Source organism: Dipodomys ordii, unplaced genomic scaffold, assembly GCF_000151885.1.
Source record: "Dipodomys ordii isolate 6190 unplaced genomic scaffold, Dord_2.0 Scaffold7, whole genome shotgun sequence".
NCBI lineage: Eukaryota > Metazoa > Chordata > Mammalia > Rodentia > Heteromyidae > Dipodomys > Dipodomys ordii.
This window is the reverse complement of record NW_012267223.1, coordinates 8,580,346-8,594,841: the sequence shown is the minus strand read 5'-3', so window position 1 is coordinate 8,594,841 and position 14,496 is coordinate 8,580,346. Positions and strand designations below refer to the sequence as shown.

The following is a 14,496-nucleotide window of genomic DNA, read 5'->3' as shown; positions in this document are numbered from 1 at the left end:
TACATGGTAATGGTTTACCTTTTTAATCCCAGTACTTTTCTATCCTTTAGAACATACTAAACCTATTTTAAAAAGGTGATCCTTTTAGCTGGGTGTAGTGGTACATGCCTATAATTCTAGCCTTTAGGAGGTGGAAAGCATAGGATGTTCAATTCAAAGCTAACTTGGTCTATATAACAAAATACCATGTCTGAACAAAGACGGGAAGAGCCTAGGACCTGGACACATTGTTGCACACCTGAAATTCCAGCTGTTGGGAGGCAGAAATGGGAAGTGTGGTTTAGCAACCACAATCCAAGCAACAAAATTAGCAAGACCTGTGGACTAACCAAGTATGGTAGAAAGTACCTGTACAAGACACAAGTAGGAGAATAACAGTCAGAAGCTGGTCCTGAGCATGAGGTATCACAACCTATTCAAATAATACAGGAGAAAGAAGGACAGAAGCATGGCATAGTACATGGATGACAAGGGTAAGACCCTGAGTTCAAACCCCAGGACCACAGAAAACAAGCAAACAAAAGCAAGCAAGTGGAAAACACCAATCAAACCAAAAAGCTGGAGATGCAGCTCAGGGGAAATGTACTTGTTTAGCATGTACATGGGCCTGAGTTTGATCCCAAGCATGGCTGACTGCAAGTTTCTATCTGATAGTCATTCATAAAATAAAAATTTAATGTCACTGATAACATCTTCTGAGATAATGAAGTACGTGCTGTTCAATGAATGATGTACACAATACATTGGTGGGTGATTTCATTCTGCAATTACCTTCCATTAACTGTTTCCAATAGAAAAGCAAAATCTAAGCTGGCCCCATAGCCTCATGAAAAAAAGTCTCATAGTAAACAATTCCATACCAAGAGCATCAATGTCTAATGCATAAGTCGTTTAAGATTTGATATTTAAGGCAATAGATTGTTACCGGCTAATAGGATTATATTTTTTAAAACCCAACTCTTTTTTTTCCCATCAATGAAATGCTGCTTTCCTTCCATCTGACATTACGCTAGCTCGGTGAAGTAAGAGTGCTGTGAATTTGTGCTCTGACAATTCTATTCCTGTTTTGTTAGATTTTGATGAAAAAAAAATGAGAAATCCCTCGGGCACATCTGAAGTTCCACCCTTTAAATAAAGCAGGGCTAGCTGGTTTTTCCATTTCTGATCTGCTTGTTTAAATATAAGGCATTCTTAAAATGTCTCTGGTAGAGGAAGAACAATTTAATTTTGATGTGCAAAATAGAATCCTTTCATTTAAATAATAGCCAGAAGCTTATAGCAAACCTGGGACAAAAAATTAAACAAGAAACTTGATTCTCTCTCATCTTCTCAGTGGCTAGATGCTTTAGGATCCCATTATGAGGTATGTACAAAGTGGTGTTTCTCTCTCTCTCTCTCTCTCTCTCTGTGTCTATGTGTGTTGCTTAGTATCCTTAATTATGACAGAATACAGGTATAAGGGGAAATGAATTTCTTTCCATGGCAGCATAGATTAGTGGTTAATAACACATTCTATGGAGAAACACTGGACAAATACAGTTATATCACTTACTATACCAGATATATGCTATTTGAAACATGCATGGTCTCTCTGTGTGCGTTTCCTTATGTTTAAAGATTGAGTTTTCTGGGCTCTGGTGGCTCATGCCTGTAATCCTAGCTACTTAGGAGGTTGAGATATGAGAATCCAGTTCGAAGCCAGCCTAGGCAGGAAAGTCTGTGAAACTCTCAGCTCTAGTTAACAACCAGAAAACTGAAAGTGGAGCTGTAGCTCAAAATGGTAGAGTGCTAGCTTTGAAAAAAAAGGTCAGGGACAGACCTGAGTTCAAGCTCCATGACCTACAAAAAACAAACAATTTGAATTTGACATGAGAATTAAAGAATTAATATGTGTGGATATATGTAAGTGTGTGTGTGTGTGTGTGTATTTGACAATGCCAAACCTTAACCTAGATCTTGAATTTGCTATTCAATTGCTGTACTACTTGAACCACGCCCCAGTTCCCTTAATTTTGTTGTGTTTATATATATATATACATATATATATATATATATATATATATATATATGATTATGTGATTTCTGACCTAGGACTATGATCTTGTCTTTGCCTCTCACATAGCCGACGTTACAAGCACACACCACCACACCTGGCCTTAGAATTCATAGTTGAAAGCACTAAGAATGATACACAACATTGTCTATCACTTTGTGAAATGAAAGGCACTCAAAACTAAAAGGAAGATATAATTTCTGTTGTGAAGTATCACCCATGCCTTGGTAAGCGAAGCTTTATGGTTCTTTTGGCATCTCATATTATTTATCAAAGACTCAGAGATATCTTCTTTTCATGACTCAGGTAACAAAATTCTTGGAAGATGGAGGCACACTATTCAAGAAAATGTTAAGGGCAATTATTATGACACTTCACATAGTATCAGGAGAACATGGCTTTCAGGAAATTTACAAAATCCACCCACATGAAGGGAAGAGAATTGAGGCAGAAGATGAAGGTAAATAATTGATCAAACATGAACTAATAAAAAACAGATGAAAAAAACTTGATAGAAGATAAAAGTTTGATAGCGAGTCATTTTCCTCACATGGATTTGGTCTGACCTTTTGAGGATCTGTTCCCTATTCCTTCAGTTATTAATGATCAAATAACATTGTTGCTCTCTCTCTTCAGTATACCTCTGTGGATGTTTCTCAGCTTCAATGAGGGATAAGTTATTGGAAACCAGGACAAATATTATCTCAGCAAAAGTGTATGGGGCTTTGGAAAATTGGACTTCATTCCATGAAGGATCTTCCATCTAGTAAGCTGGTGCCTGTAGCTGCTATCCATTCAGCACCACCATTTTACTATGAGAAAAACATAAAATGCCAGTGACTCCTACAGAACCCAGACTCACTGCGACTTCTAGAGTCAGTTCACTGCCCCCATGTTTTGCCTTTTTCAGTAGAGGTAGACTACAATGGAGACAACATGGAGCTCCGAAGAACCACACACGTTTGAACACTTTCAGACCTTGCTCACGTGCATTGCTGTCCACGCTCTCCTCCTCGTGAGAGAGGCAAGCACTGTCCTGTACTCACACCCACCAGAATGAAGACTCTGCTACCAAGAAGGACAGTAAGGGTTATAAGAGAATGCACATCCACCAGCTGTCCTCCTCTTAAGTGGGACATGAAACATGAACCAGTTGGGTGGAACCAATTTAGCTAAACTTGGGAGTACCCGCCTCCCAATTCTATCCCCTCCCTAGGTCTGGGGCTAGCCTGAGATCTAGGAGTCATTTTATGTAAGGTGGAAGAGAGCCAATAGTTCTATTTCTCTACATCAGAGAGTGAGGCAGGACATGATTTTCCATGGCAACTCACAAGGGTCAACCCTGGCCTTGTGGTGCTCATGGTTGGTATTGGCAAGTGAGTCCATCGATCCTCAGGGTCTTGCAAGTCTCCTCCTTCAGTGGCTTTAGCTTTAGTTACTCTGTATCAAGCTGGAAGCTCAAAGACTTTCAGAGAACAACACTGAATACCTCTAGCTATATCTCTAGCTATTCCTCACTGATTCTATTTATTTCTAAAGGTGAGTGGTTCGAATTACGTAAGTCAGGGAATGAGTATATCTCTTTTTTTTTTTAACAATGTCACCCTTCCTTCATTTTCTCCCAGTTTTTCCCCTCCTGAACCCCTTCCTCCATGTTGTATAGTTCATTTTCAACATAGCGTCTGGTAAGTAACACTGCTGAACTGTTTCCCCCTTTGTCCTACCATTTCTGTACTTCCCCTTCCCCTCCCCAAATTAGATAAATTTGCATACAAGACCTAGGGTCTTGTATCAAAAACAATGCTAAAATGGGGGACCAGAAGAAAAAAAAAGAGAAAACATCTGCAAACAGTACAATATTAAACCTCTTGTTACCATTTCTTAGAATTCGTTTTGACAAGTATCATTTTATATAATCACATGTACATAGCTATTGAGCCCTGGTGATCCTCTCCTAAGAACATCCTCCTTTTTCTCACTGTGTGAACGTTTAGAGTCTTATTTAATTAATCATATCCAAGTGTAATGTTTGGTCTTTTATTACCCATTGGGTTTAGTTCTAGATTTATAGGCACATTCTAATCATTACAAATGAGGTTAACCTTGCAACTTGTGTTTCTTTGGGTATGGTTCTTCCATTGGTCCTTCCCAGTATCTACCCTAAGGTTCCAGGTTCAAGTATGAGACACAGTAGCAATAGTTCACTAAGGCAGTGTATCCAATTGTGCAACATCAAATATTTTTAATAAGCCATGTGTAAATAAATATATATGCACACACTATGTGTGTGTGCATAAGTAGAGAGCACTTCTCTCTGGCTGTGCATGTAGTTGGGTGATGATCTGTTGAGTTACTTCCTTATGTGTTCTCTTTAGAATCCTGCTTTTCTAATCAAATCTGAACAGATTAAGTCTCTCAACTGTTGGTGGAGGGAATGTCCAAAGGAATGAGCACAAGATCATCCTTTGATAGATGAGGAAAGTAATCACAGAGAATGGCTTGATGTCCAATAATAATAATTGAGCTGATAGAAGGAGAGCGGACTTCTGACTTAAACCCAGCATTTTGACTCCTCTTTTACAATGCCTCCCCTGGTCTTTCTCACTCAATCTTTGTTTGACTCTCCCAGTGGCAAGGAACACATGGATCAAACCTTCGAAGTCCAATCAGATGAGTCAGTGCCTCAATTCAAGAGACAAGGAGATGGCACACTTTTCACTAGGGAAGACTGGGTGAGGACGGTTTCTGACCAAGAATAGGTGACTCACATGTCTGTCACATGTAAGATCAGGTGAGACTGAGATCAAGCGGATCCCAGTTCAGGACCAGGCTGTGTGTGAAATCCCAGGGAGCTGGAAGGGTGGGCAAGTGCCTGTCATCTCAGCTACAGTTGGAAGCACAAATGGGAGATTGGTGGTGTAGGCCGGGCAAAATTCAAGACCTTATCCTAAAAATAATGGAAGAAAAACTAACATCACTTTTTAAAAATGACTAGAAGAGCTTAGTGAGAGGTCTTTCATTATATGATTTGCAGGTCTTTTCTTTTTTCTTCTTTCCTTTTTGCTTTGCTTTACTCCTTTCTGCCACTGTTTTTGATTTCTGTACGCTTTGTCTTGTATGTACGTTTATCTGACTTGGACAGGGGAAAGAATAGCACAGAAATGGTAGAATAAAGGGTGAACCAATTCAGCAGTGATACTCACTAGACACTATGTTACAAATGAACTATACATCTGTGGGAGGGGGGAGGGAAGTTAGGAAGGTAAAACCTAGGAGAAAATGAGGGAAGGGGTAACATCATTCAAAAGGAAATGTACTGATTACCTGAATCACGTAACAGTAACATTTAAAAATAGTAATTAAAAAAAAGAAAAAGAAAAAAATAGACTTAGTATTCCTTCCTAACTAGGATAAAGCCATGAATCCCAGTACTGCCAAAAAAAGAAAAGAAAAAAAAACAAAAGTCAGCATTAAAAGTTTTGTTACTAAATGGCAAGTCAGTTACTAGGTGCTATGATTTTAATATCTAAAAAGAAACTCCAACTTATGGTGTAGCAATTATCAATTACCAATCATATAGACATTTACAAACCACACTCATATGCACATGTCACAGAGACTGAACAATGAATGGGACTTCATTGGGACTTTTTCCTCATCTGCCAGTTTTGTCTAACTTTGCTTATCTGTGCTTCTGTTGTATGACTTTACCCAATAGATCACAGGAAAATTCTATGTACAACCAACAGACAAACAGCACCCACTGTGTACATTAGCAAAAATCAGGGATAAGCCAACACTGTCATTTGTGCAGTGTACAGTCTTCTGTCTATAGCAAATGCAGTGCTTAGCAACGCGTGTCCAGACTCCTACTGTATTTCACTTCTAAGAGTATAGAACCACATTGCATTTCCTTCTGCCTCATTTTCTTGGGTTCTCCTTATGATTTTTGCTCTGTGCATTTTTGTTTCTCTGAATATTGATCTTAGCATGTGAACTCTTAGAGTGAATGGTGAAATCTTTCACTTGACTCCACAGTGTTATCTAATACAGTTATATAATACTTCAGTCCTGAGGAAATGAACCCACCCATCTATTCTCATAAAGCTGATGTTTAAATAGGAGTAACTCTGAAGTCTTAAATAATTTACTCACATGGATCACAGGATCAGCTCTTTGTTAACTTCCATACCCATGCTAGCTCAAGTCTGACTCAAACGAAAGGCAAACTCAACATTTCTGATGGGACAATTACTGGAGTATCGCTCATATTCATTCCCAACTTTCTACTGCATGCCTAGGAAGGATTTTACTGAGCCATCTATAAATAGAACCCAAAAGAAGATTATCAGGACATGAAAGGGCTGGTTCATTGTCTAGTTAGCTCATCAGAGATCCGTGAAGTGTGTCTTTAGGGTATTGGTTTGTGAGATCTATGTAGCTCTCCCACAGAAAATCCAGTTGGCTGAATCAGAGATCTGCTGAATAATTGTTCTGCGGTTCAACCATTATACCAGGTGCCTTATTTTGTAAGGTTACTTCAGATTATTTTCCCAAAGTAGAGACAGAATGTCCTGAATTACCCATTGTTTGGATCATTCTCACATGAGACAAAGAGCATAGTTGTGAAAAGACTGGCCAAATCTGTGGGTGAGTAGATATTTTTCTGGGGCTGAGCCAACAAACTAATCAAGTAGGAACCAAACCCAAGATTTGTGTCTCATAAAAACCAGCCTGTAATCATGTTTCTCAAATTTTTCCATGAAAGAAAAATAACTTCACAAAATAGAAGTTATTCTTAACCCACACTCCTGGGGAAATCTGAGGATAGGACCTAAAGGATTAGGTCTAAATACAAACTAGTCCACGGCCTTAGGATTTCTTTCTTTAAAATGTGTGCGAGCCTTGGATTTTGTTGTGCTACGTTACAAAGTAATTATCACACTGTGAAAATCATGCTTTGAACTGCTTATAGGTGAAGTTACTTGCTATCTCTTATTCCCCTTCCAAGCTATGGCGTTTAATTAATGGAATAATGTTTAACCTGTGGCTTTTCATAACTCCTGACTGTTAACTACTATTATGAACTCAGTTACTGAGAGGTAAAAATGAGACACATAAAAAATGAACTTCAAGCCAGGTGCTGGCCTGTAATCCTAGCTACTCAAGAGGCTGAGATCTGAAGATAGTAGTTCAAAGCCAACCCAGGCAGGAAATTCTGTGAGACTCTTATCTTCAATTAACCACAAAAAGTTGGAAGTAGAGTTGCAGCTTAAGTGGTAGAATGCTAGCTTTGAGCAAAAAGAGCTCAGGGACGGCATCCAGGCCTGAGTTCAAGCTTTATTACTGGCACATACACTCACAAAAGAGCAACTTCCAAAAACAGCTTGGAAGCCTGATGACAGACAAAAAAAATGAACTTTAAGAAAGTACAGGAGCTGGTTCATGCTTGTAATGATAGCTACTCAGAAAGCTGAGATATGAGGACTGAGGTTCAAAACCAGTGTGGGCAGAAAAGTTAGTGAGTCTCTTTGTCTAATTAACTACCAGAGAGCTGGGAATGAAAGCAAGGCTCAAGTGGCAGAATGCCAACCTGAGCAGAGAAGTTGAGTAAGTGTAAGGCCTTAAGTCCAAGCCCCACAAATACAAGAAGGTTATATGATGCTCAAAATATAAGATATAGATAGCTTTATTGAAGCAGAAGCAGTGGCATTAGATTTCAAAGACTATAGGTATCTGTTAAAATGACTGCTTCTTTGCCTCAATTAAAATAAATGTCTTTGTCTTTGTCAAGTTATGTTAACTAAAAAGCTATACTAAAAAAACAAACTAGCTAAGCTCTTGGCAGTGCTGTATTAAGTTAGTGGATACTTCTGCATGCAGATGATGTTATTTTTAGGTAGATCCACTTTGTGGAATTTGAAAATGCATATAATTAATAAATGATAACTGTTAATTTCTTTTACAAAACCTGGAGTTTTAGCCTCATGATGTCTTATAACTGGATGGCATCAATGTACCAGAATAAAGATGCCTCATGTTTCTGTGACAGTTCATTTGGTATGCTAACTTGGACAGGCTATGTTGCCCAGTTATTTGGTCAAAAACCAGTCTGACTATTACCATGATGACATAAGCTAGATATTATGAACATTAATGACCAGTAGACGTTGAGTAAAGCAGAGTATTTTTGCAAAACATGGGTGGGTCTCATTCAATCAGTTGAAGACCATCAGAGAGCCAGGGCAGCCTTCCCAGAAAAGTAGCGACAATCCTTCCTCAACTCAACACTGTATTTTGGAAACCCTCGTTCTTTCCTGTCTACTGGCATAGCCTGCAAATCTGAACTGAAGGCTGCAGTATAAACTACTACTAGATTTTTCCAGCCTTCACTACAGACATTAGATTCTCCAGTCTCTAAATCATATGAACCAGTTTCTTCAAATAAATCCTTTACACACCTGTCATAACTACCTTGAAGGCTTATATCAGAATACCACTGTTTGAAGCCAGACTCTGCAGGAAATTTCCCAAGACCCTTTTTCTACCCACAGCTGATGAGCCATTGTCCAACTAGGCAATGTGGGAAGCTGAGATTGAGAGGCTCAGGATTCCAGGCCAGCCTGAGCAGAAGAACCCATGAGACCTCATCTCAGTGGAAAGAAGCAGGACCTAGTGGCACTCGCTTGTGATGCCAGCAAACATGAGAAGCCTGAAACAGATAGATTACATCCAGGCTCATGCTTAGGGAAAGAAGTGTAACATTATCTTTACAATAATCAAGAAGGAACAAGTGGCTTGTGCCTATAATCCTATCGACACAGGAGGCTGAGATAATGAGGATTACAGTTTGAAGCCAGCACAGGCAGACCAGTCCTTGAGACTCTTATTGTTATTGTTGCTGTTGTTTTTAAGTAGTTGTACAAAGAACTTGCCAGTTAATAAAGCAGTTTATGAACACAAGGTGTCTTGATCAATGCCACCCCTTTCAACATTCCCACCCACCCTTTCCCCACTCACTCCTTCCTTCCCTCTTCTTAATTCCACCAGATCTACATTGGATTGTTGACTATATTCTTCCTATTCTCCTCTCCATTTGTCTACTCATTTCCTCTTGATCCCACTCCACCCCTTTCAAATGCTGAACTTTCAGTAATTTTCAAGTTACTGAACTTTGCCATTACCTTCCTAGGCAATATGCTATTTGAGTCCTCCCTTGAATCTGCCATATTTCAGTTAATGCATCTGTATACACTTACATACCACCCAAGACTCTTAGCTCCAATTAACTGACCAAAAGGTAGAAGTGGTCCTGTGGTTAAAGTGATAGAGCATTAGATTTGAGCAAAAAAGCTCAAGAACAGTATCTAGGCCCTGAGTTCAAGTCCCAGGACCAGTACATTTAAACACAAAAAAATCAACAACAACAAAAATTCATGGCTAGAAGCATGACTCTAGGTTAAGAGTATCTGTCTAGGAAGGCCAAAACCTTGAGTTGAAATGCTCAGCACTAGTAAAAATTAAATAGTCTCTTAGTCTCTCTCCCCTGCCCCTTCCCTCTCTCTCTTTCTCTCTCTTTTGCTCACTCTCTCTCTCTCTCTACACACACACACACACACACACACACACACACACACACCTCTGCTCTTCCTTCTCCTCCTTCTCCATACCTCCTGCTGCTTCTACGTCTCTAGAGAACATTGACTAATACAGTGGCCAAATTATAGGGAGGAAAAGACAATAATTAAATGGGAAATGTCAGAAAGATCTTCAGGATGGAAAATCTGGTGACCGAATTCAGAGCAAAAACAATCTGTCAGAGTCTGAAAATGTTTTGAATTCTAACAGCATATTCATAACCACACAGATCTGTCACAGGCTTGACTATCAAACTTCTTGCTTTTGGGACAAAAGTTCAGCTGGTTGGTGTTCTATTCCTAGTGCATATTCTCTGGGTACCAGATCAAGGCTTTGCCCTTAACTAGCCTTGCCCTTAACAGACCTGTTTTTTCTGGCCAGATATTTAGGGCAGGACCTGGTTTTGATTATTTTTGGTACGAGATTCTCTAGAACACTAGGATTCAATATGCAATAATTGATTGGATGGAAACAGCCTTTTGATTTTTAAAATCGGAACCTAATAAAATAATAAAAATTAATTTTTTGTGTGTTTTTGTCATGTTGGCTAAAAACATGCTTTTCTTCTCAAAAAAGAAGGAAGAATTGGATTTTTTGTCAAGGAAAATTAAAAGATATTATTAAATGTAACAATGTCCCATGATCACATAAAAGTCTTTAAAAGTGTACTTACATAAATAAAATAAAATTTGAGATATTATTTCTGAAATGTATAAAGATAAAATCTCCTCCTCCTCCTTCTCCTCTTCCATTCATTTTTCTCCTTGTTCTACATTTTTTTTAATTTTAAGACAGGATCTTGCTATGTAGCTGAAGTTGGCCTCCCCGTCACAATCCTCTTTCATTAGCCTCTCAAGTGCTAGGATTACAGGTATGCAGTTACACTAAGCATTTTTTTAAAAAGCCAGTTGCTCAGAAAATCTAATTCAGGCTGTTTCTCCTTCATATGATTACCTAGAACATAGCAAGCATAAAATTATTATATCCACTTTTTATCATAGAAATAGTTGTAGCGATGGTGATGTCCAAATAAACTTTTCTTTTTTTTATTGTGAAAATACTGTACAGAGGGGTTACAATTACATGGGCAAGATAATGAGTACATTTCTTATCAAGCATTGTAGCCTCCTCCTTTGTTTCCCCTTCCCATCCCCTCCTTTCCCCCCGTCCCCCACCAAAGTTGTAAAGTTCGTTTTCGACATAATGACTTCTACGTCTCATTGTTGCAATGGGTCCACCTGTATCCCTATTTAAATGATTAGTTTTGTCCCTTCCCCTCCACAAATTATACCCACATCAAATACAGTGAAAGCAGGGGTTATACCGTGGGGGAGGGACATACAAAGCAACAAAGAAATAATCTTATAAATGTGTTAGAAACAGTCACATGAAAGAAAAAAAAACATTTGAATACTTATCTTAGGGTTCATTTCCCTAACATCACCTTATCTGACTTTTTCTGCTTGACTCAGACAGCGGGGACACAGCGGGGACACAGCGGGACACAGCGGGACACAGCGGGGACACATCGGGGACACAGCGCGACACAGCCGGGGACACAGCAGGGGACACAGCGGGGGACTGCGGGAACACAGAGGGACACAGCAGGACACAGCGGGGATACAGCAAAGTCACAACGGGACACAGCGGGACACAGCGGGGGACACAGCAGGGGACACAGCGGGACACAGCAGGGGACACAGCGGGACAAAACGGGACACAGCTGGACACAGCGGGGACACAGCAGGGGACACAGCAAATAAGGGAAGCCATGGGACCTATGTTTCTTTGGGCTTGGCTTACTTCACTTAATATAATTTTTTCCAAGCCTTTCCATTTCCTAACAAACGGGGCAATGTCATTCTTTCTGATGGAGGCATAGAATTCCAAATAAACTTTTCTATACATTGTTCCTTTCCTTTTATTCTAATACAGGAATTTGAACTCTGGGCCCTGTACTCCCTCTGCTCAGATCTCAGCCTGCTGAGTAGCTAGGATTACAAGTGTGAGCCACTCTACTTGGCATCTACCTTATGTGTCAAAACCTAGGTTTAAGTCTACTTTTTCTAGAACTAGAAAGCAGCATAGAACACTTAAGTGTAAGCTCTATTTAGGGCAAAATGGGAAGAGCATGTGCAACACTGGATTAGTGAACTAAGTAAAGAAAAACCCATAGTATTGGGTGTCAGATTATTTTAGATGCTCTTTGTTTACCTATTTTTATCTTCAAAACTCTACAGTTTGCAGATTCTTCTCTTCAATTTATAATTTTCTTAACTGGCACTCATGGCTAAACTTTATTTGTAAGAAACACTCTCAGCATCCTTAAAAATGTCCTCTCCTAATTCCAAATAAATATTTAGAAAAATGTATTCCAACAGCACACTGAATGTCCCTTCTACTCTGGCCTTTCTTTCAATTCCAAATGTTGTCATGATTTCATTTAGTGTGAGACTAAAGTCTTAGATTTATCATAGATCTCATGTTCTAAAACTAAACTTGGGAAAAAAAGATAATGTCTATCAGTTACTCAAGTCCCTTCCTCACTTGGTCTTCTCCATCCTATTTATTCTACATACACTTCTCTTGATTTGAACTAAACTCTGGACCTAGTTCATTTTTTAAAATTTTCTTTGGACTTAATTTCAAACGTTTCTTAAATGTATTCTGCAAAACAGTTGTGGTTTAGATGCTTTCTATAATTTTATTGCTTAAAAATAACACATAAAAGTAGTAGGTCTATATTTCCCATAATAATAGGGAAAATACCTTTCTTTGTAAGGTGTTGGGTCTCTCTGTGCTATGAGAGGAAACACGCAGAAGAAATATTAGCCTCATTTTCACCCCCAGACAGTTCAGTCTGTAAGTCTTGAAAACTACAATTTGTACTGTCAAAATCCATCCAGTCTATGGAATAGTTCTCATTTACCACTGAACCCACCCACCATGGAAATAATTCAAGTGCGTAAGTTACAGAATTCATGGCACTCAGAGAAGACAGATTTGAAGGTGCACACTTTGCTGAATAAATTCTTAAGGAAAAGCATTCTCAGATGATAATAAACAAGATGAAAACCAAGGAGCAAGGAAAGCTCTAGAAGAATGAATGTAAGCATAGCAAGAGAGAACTTCTATTTCATATTTAGACAAGTCTAGAGGAATGAAGGTTGGAGTTCTCTCTAGGAAAAAAAACTCACTTACTTTTCATGTTGAGTTATATATTTATATATACACTTTTGGTGCTTGAAGTTACGTGTTAATAAATACATATGGATAAATAGAGGTTCTAATAGTTTGTCATGTGGTATGTACACAATGAAGTTACTAGCTTTCTCTATCTCTCTACCTATTTCTATCTAGCTATACATATAGTATGTTGACTACTTAAACACCATCATGAGTCTGCTTTTGCCCAAAGCTTTAAAACAAATGAATCAATATGCCACACAATCTGACTCCAACTTCAAGCACTTGTATAAGGAATGAGTTCATTTTCACCACATTTAATTCAGCATTGATACTTACCTTGCTGGACACAGACCATTGCTGCTTTCTAAATAAAGAGGCCAGCAAGAGAAAAATCTCACACAAATGGCTACAAAATAGTAAAACAATATGATACTTACCTTTATGCATCCTCTCCCATTGAGAAGCTATGAGTTTGCTGTTTTCAGCTGGGCAATGGTAAGAGCGTTCTTTGGTTAATAATAAAGGAAAGAAAAGCTCCAGACATCAAGAACTTGGGTTAACCATTGACATAGATTTGTTCCTATAATTCCACTTGGGAATCTGCATAGGTAGCCCTTGGCATTGTACAACCCAGGTGATAGCTAGTCAGCTGAGACAGAGATTACCTCACTGCCTCTGTACCTCTGAAGGTCACTCAAATATACCCTGACCAAGTTTTCCCTTAGTCAGGCATACAAGGAGGAAGAATACCTGAACCAAAGATATGCTCAACAAGGCCAGTAAATGACTCAAATTTTACAAACAGGCTTGCTGAGAATTAACCTATGAAAACTCAGGCCAGTTTCCAGATTTCATCTGAATCATGCCAAAAAAAAATCCTTTCCACCAGCACATTGTCCGTATCCAGGCAGGGAAGGGCTGAGATTGCATATGACAATGCAAATGGAGACAGGATAACTGGAATCAAGTAATTGAACACCCATTTCTTTCTTTACCCTATGATCCTTGAAAAATTATTCATCCCAGCAGCTTAAACTCTAGAAAAGAAAGGTAGGAGCTAAGCTGTCTTCTTACCTTAGGAACCAGAGCAAGAGATTGAGATGGTAAATAAAATTCATCCCGTGGTCCGGTCCTCAGTGTGCAGTCTTCCAGTTGCTCTACCTTGCAGTGGGTTCCTAATGCTAATGGGGTTAAATGAAATGTGGAGGGGGTCATGTGGCACATTGAGTGTTGAGAGAAAGAGGTAGATTTAAAACGCTAGCATTGGGATTATGGTCCAAGTAATATAAAAGTAGTCATGAGGAACTAAAGAAACATCAGTTGTGTCTAGGAAACCTTAAAGGAATAGCTTAGTGGCTGGGTATGAGTGCTTTTCTTCTTTGTTTCAAGGATCATTGGTACACAGACGACCTGAGAGACTACCATGCATGGTGAGCTCTCCACGTTTAAGGGTCTTGGCTAGGTGGTGGTTCTTGTAGCTGTATGCATTCATTTTGTTTATTTTTGATCTAGAGATTAAGTCTAGGGCCTCTGCCAACTTGAGCTCTACAAGCTCTACCACTTGAGCCATACTGCAACCCCATTTGGGATGTCATTGTTGCTTTGCTCCATATTGC

The 14,496-nt window shown here is 39.0% G+C and overlaps 1 protein-coding gene across 4 annotated transcripts in view; it reads right to left on the bottom strand.

The window, feature by feature from the left end:
• Kcnj16 (potassium channel, inwardly rectifying subfamily J, member 16) overlaps nt 1–13,414 on the bottom strand; it is a 52,267-nt gene extending 38,853 nt beyond the window's left edge. The window contains exons 1-2 of one of the 4 annotated variants that reach the window (XR_001175977.1): nt 13,318–13,414; nt 2,620–2,865 (exon numbers count right to left, since the gene is read on the bottom strand). The gene's annotated coding sequence lies outside the window, so the exon portion shown is untranslated. The remainder of the gene's footprint in view (nt 1–2,619; nt 2,866–13,317) is intronic. The other 3 variants (XM_013037887.1, XM_013037890.1, XM_013037888.1) reach the window with 3 other exon arrangements.
• Between the last annotated feature and the right edge of the window lie 1,082 nt (nt 13,415–14,496).